Source organism: Abramis brama (genome assembly GCF_963993115.1).
Source record: "Abramis brama genome assembly, chromosome: 22".
NCBI lineage: Eukaryota > Metazoa > Chordata > Actinopteri > Cypriniformes > Leuciscidae > Abramis > Abramis brama.
In genome coordinates this window covers 7,078,269-7,084,236 of record NC_139984.1, presented here as the reverse complement: position 1 = coordinate 7,084,236, position 5,968 = coordinate 7,078,269, and positions in this window count along the sequence as shown.

Below are 5,968 nucleotides of genomic sequence, written 5' to 3'. Positions count from 1 at the left end.
GGAAGTATGACCATATTAGCCCAGTTCTGTCAACACTGCACTGGCTCCCTGATCCTTGCTGATTACTTAAACTCTTTTACTTAAAGACCTTTTAACGCATTATAGTCCTTCACGTCTATTGCGATCTCAAAATTCTGGCCAGTTGATAATACCTTGAATATCAAAATCAACTGCAGGCGGTAGATCGTTTTCTATTTAGCACCAAAACTTTGGAATAGTCTTCCTTGCATTGTCCAACAGCAGACAAACTCTGTCAGTTTAAACTCTGTCATGGTTTGATTTAAACCATGCTAATGCAATTCCACTAATGCCAACATCATTTTCGAGTCTATTTAAAAGAATGTTGTGGTCGATAGTGTCAAATGCAGCACTAAGATCGAGTAACACTAATAGCGAGATACAACCACGATCGGATGATAAGAGCAAATCATTGAGCAAATTGCAGAGAGCTGTCTCAGTACAATGGTACGGTCTAAATCCTGATGGAAAATCCTCGCAGATATCCTTTCTTTCTAAAAAGGAACATAGTTGTGAGGATACTGCCTTTTCTTGTATCTATGACAGAAAAGGTAGATTCAAAATCGGCCTGTAATTGACTTATTCTGTAGGATCAAGTTGCGTTTTTTTAACAAGCGGTTTAATCATAGCCAGCTTAAAAGTTTTTGGTACGTATCCTAATGACAAAGATGAATTAATGATATTAAGAAGGGAATCTATGACCTCTGGAAGCATCTCTTTCAGTAGCTTAGTCGGTATAGGGTCTAACATACATGTCAATTTAGATGATTTAACAAGTTTAGAAAATAGCAATGAATGAATCAAATTTTTCCTTAGGGACATTACAATGCACTCCCTGATGCAATATAGATGGTTGAATAGTTATAATTTTGTCCCTGATATTATCAATCTTACAAGTGAAGAAGTTCATAAAGACATTACTGCTATGCTGCTTGGAAACTTCTGGTCTTGAAGCTTTATTTTTCGTTAGTTTAGCCACTGTTTCAAATAAATACCTAGGGCTTTATTTATTTTCTTCTAATAAGGTTGAAAAATAAGCAGATCTAGCAGCTTTTAAGGCCTCTCTGTATGCAATTGAGCGTTCTTTCCATGAAATGTGAAATACCTCTAGTTTTGTTTTCTTCCAGTTTCGCTCCATTGTTCTGGCTGCTCTCTTAAGTGCCTGAGTATGCTCGTTGTACCACGGCGTTGGACTATTTTCTTTAATCTTCTTTAAGCGCAAAGGAGCAACTATGTCTAACGTGCTGGAAAAGAGAGAGTTAAAAGTTTCTGTCGCAATATCGAGTTCTTCTAAGCTATGCTGAGATGATGAAACTGATCAGGAAGATTATTAATAATACATAGAGGCAGGAAGAAGTACGTTAGAAACCAGCCTTTATTAATTATTAAGAGATGGGGTTTGGGGCTGGGTCCGTGGGACTGTTTCTGGGGGACGAGTCTGAGGGAAGAACAGGAGACAATGGTAAGGAGAATGCAGAAGACAAAAGGTAAGTAAAATAAAAAGTGAATCCCCAGAAACAGTCCCACGGACCCAGCCCCAAACCCCATCTCTGCAATAATAATTAATAAAGGCTGGTTTCTAAAGTACTTCTTCCTGCCTCTATGTATTAATGCTCTGGGTAGCCTAAATGGGTTCCATTCAGACCTTAACATTAAGTATTTTACTGTTATGTGTCAACAAGATTCAACAAGACATTTTCACCTGGCTAGACCCAATGTTTAGATCTGTTGTGGTATTTATGCAAATTAGCACATACATAATTAGATTATGCACCGTTTGTCCATGTTAACAAACCATTTCAAAAAACTTGTAATACAATTTTTGTTTGTCTTGATGCAAGTAATCAACTCAGTAATTTTCATGGTGATATCTAAAGGTTAAATTTTTTACCCTATTCACGCAAGAAAAAGAATGAATAGGCGTATGAATAGGCCTATTTTTTTCGAAACTTTCCCCTAATGAGATTCTCCGGGACTTTTTTTTTTCCTTACTCAGGACATATTGAGGATACAAAATCAGTTGAGTTTGCTTCTGTTCAATTTGTTCAACCTTTTTTCATAAAATGACTGGACTATATATATATATATATATATATATATATATATATATATATATATATATATATATATATATATATATATATATATATATATATATATATATATATATATATATATAAATGAACTAAACTTTTTTACAACAGAAATTAACCATCACTGAACTTCAGCTGGATTATGACACTACTTTCTTCTATCTGCTGTACAGCCGAAATAAACTTTGTTGCAGTATTTTCCTGCATTATTTTATTTTATATTCTCCTTTTTTTTTTCTTTATTTAAGTGATATTACAAATGACTAACAGGATACAAAATTATATTGAGGACATGGGAAAAAATCTAAACCATATTCCAAGGAAAGCATATTTTAGAAAGAAACACCTAGACTATTTCTGAATTATCTGCATTGCTGGTTTGTTTAGATTTGTGGAATCATGTTTGTAAAATGATGTGGATCTTTCTGTTTCTTTTTCCTGCAAAGCTTTTCTACATGGTGCAGTATACTGCCATCTGCTAGTCATAAAGATGAAGTACATCTGCAAAGACGCAGTAAGTGTCCTATTACAGCAGCGCATTTACATGTGCTTCAGTGGATCATGTTGATAAAAGTGCTCCTATTATGTTATTTTAAATGCTCCCAATTTTGTTTTGCAGTCTCCAACAATAAGTTCACATGCATACAAGGTCAAACAACACTTTAATTTTCTCATAATATTAGGGCTGTGAATCTTTGGGTAGACAGCGAATCGATTCGATTCACCATCCATAGGTTTTCGATTCAATTCAAGAACGATTTTTGCAAATTCAGAACGATTCAATGCGATTCGATTAATGATTCGATTCTGCATTTTTTTTTATATGCATTCATTGGTCTGCATTTAAATGGTTCCCCCAATGTGACTTAGTCAGGCTGCGAATTACACAGTGGCCTTCAGGAGAAAAATATAATTGATTTAATATTTTTCTTTTATATAAAATATATATTTTACAAAATATGTTTTACAAAAAAATTACTATAAAAAGAAAGCCATATATCTACAAGTTGTGTTCCAAATTTGAAGTTGATATCACAAAAATTGAACTTCCCATGAGATTTTGTTTAGGCGTATTATCAAAAATAGCCACCGGGTGTCATTGAATTCCATTGAATTTAACTGTATGCATTCTACCATAACAAATTAATAAATTTCTGTCACAAAATATGGAACCTTGAGACTCAGACCTTTCTGACAATATGTGTTTTGTCAAGATTAGAAAATATTTTGATCATAAATTATGAAACATGACGACGCCCAAAAGGGGAGGAGCCTGATAAAATAATTTAGAGTACCGTTTCTATGGTAACACAATATCCAATTTCAAAACAGTTTTCGTAAGCTTTCAAATGATACCTAATTTATGATAACTACTAAAATATGTGATGTAATAAAAAAGGCAATAAAAAAGATAATATTATATTTTAGAGGATAATATGTATATTATACTTTTTAGAGGATAATATTATTTATTTTTATTTTTTTATTGACAAATACTAGATTAAACATACAATGCTTGCTTCCATGGATAGACTACCCCAGAATATCATGCACTTTCCCAACTAATCCTACACTAACTTTTCTTCACGGAATAGTTAGAAAAGCCCTCTTTGTTATCTTTATTCTGAAAATTTTCCTTATGATGATTCTGAAAGAAATCACGCTGGTTATCTACTGTTGCTATAGTAACCAACGCAACTTTCGCACTGATGTTTGCCTACAGAACAACCACTAGCTCTGCACCCTTATATCTTAACTCATTTCTTCAGACCTAGCTGCGTTCTGCAAGTGAACGGCACCAAAATCACCAAAATCAAAATTTTGTGGTCCCAAAATCACTTCCACAGACCTTTACCTTGACTGTTCCAAGCAGGTGGAATAACCTGCCTAACTCCGGGCTCCTGAGCCATTTTCAAGAATCTACTAAAGACGCATCTCTTTCGCCAACATTCGACTCAATAACACTTACTATTCTATATCTATTATATAAAAATAATCCTTGCTACGTGTGCTGCGCTAGTCTAGCTGAGACTGGCCATGACATTTGCATGTTGTTGCCCTATTGTTGATTTGACTGCTTCTATTGCTCTCTTCACTTGTAAGTCACTTTGGAAAAGTGTCTGCTAAATGATTAAATGTAAATGTAAAACCACTGATCTACATATCTTTCCCTCATCCCCCCTCTCCTTCTCCCCCATGCGAAGATCACCAAAAACTCACCCAAGAATATATGGTTTAATGTGAATGATTATCACCAAGTATTTTTCATGTTTGGTATCATTTGAAATGTCTCGGTGCGACTGGTACAAATGTCTCATTTCCAAATAAGTAAAACAAAAGGTAATAAGGTTTTTAAGAGTTTAGGGATAACTGGCACACAAAGGAAGGTGGTCTCCTGGCAAATGGTCTCCTACCTCCAAAAGGTGTAACCTCTGAATGCAAATTTCCATCGTTAGTACATGTTTCCATATGAAAGAGGTCTGTCTATATAATGGAATGTAGCAAAGGGTTCGGGGCCTTTCTGTATTTCAGATTAACCCGTGAGGCTGAGAGTAAGACTCTCAGCTTCATGTATAATGTTGGGTTTGCATCTCTTCTCTTTATTCCAGAGCATTTGATGTTTTGTATCGATTATCTTTGAATTGATTATGAAATTGGCATGATACATTTACCTGACATAATAAATTGTTACATTTGATTATTCTAACTGACATTATTTTCATTAAAGAATAGTCAAACATTCGCTCACATTTAATGATGCACAGATATCATTAAAACCTTTTCATTTATGGAGAAAATACATATTCAAATGTATTGCATTTAATCAAAAAATACTTTGCTTTGAGAAAAGACAGTAACACGTTAAGAACTTCCACGCTGGTCAGATGCCGGACTTTGGGCCGATCTAGCACCAGCTTACAATTTTCACGCAATGAAAGCGTTTTATTTAAGCACCGCAGTAGTGACCACGCAATGAATTGAAAGCTTTCTCAGTGGCTTGAGCGGTTTGACTCAGGACTGTTGCTGTCTCGAGAGAGAGAGAGCTGTCATCAGCTCATGTGAATATCAGTGGCCGTCCTGAGGAGAGCTCAAATGTGGGATGCTCAAAATTGTGTCAATGAAAGCTATGGGCGGAGCGCGAGCGTAATCCAAGGCGGTAAAGATTGCAGCGAGTAGCTGTGAAGGAGAGCTGGGAGGGAACGAACGATGCCACACAACATCTCCATTAATTTGCGCGTGAAGTAATTTAATGTTTATATTTTAAAGCACTGAATTGCAAAATCAACGATTCACGCTTCAAAAATACGTTTCAAGATCAATGCATAGGCTACGCATCATCAGGATTTGTAATTGATGCATCAAGATTGGTCATTGATGCTCTGCTCTGATTGGTCAGATGGCCCAGTCTATTCTGATTGATCCACTCTTCTCTGATTGGTCAGATGGCCCAGTGTGTTGTGATTGGTCTACTCTGCTCTGATTGGTCAGATGGCTCAGTCTGTTGTGATTGGTCTACTCTGCTCTGATTGGTCAGATGGCCCAGTCTGTTGTGATTGGTCTACTCTGCTCTGATTGGTTAGATGGCCCAGTCTGTTGTGATTGTTTTATTCTGCTCTGATTGATCCTATCTTAGTGTCTCAGGCTGACGGCAGGGAAACATCCTGGACAGTCCATATAAGTATTAAATAAATAAAACATGAGAATGGGGTTCATGATTTGAATGTGTAGATTGGGAAGAAAATGTCTGTGGAATGTGCAGAGAATATTGTATTACCTGCAACGTGATTGCATAACTATATAGGGGTGTTATAAGCTTCAACATTTCTCAGCATTGTCAGCATTCCCATTCATCATAA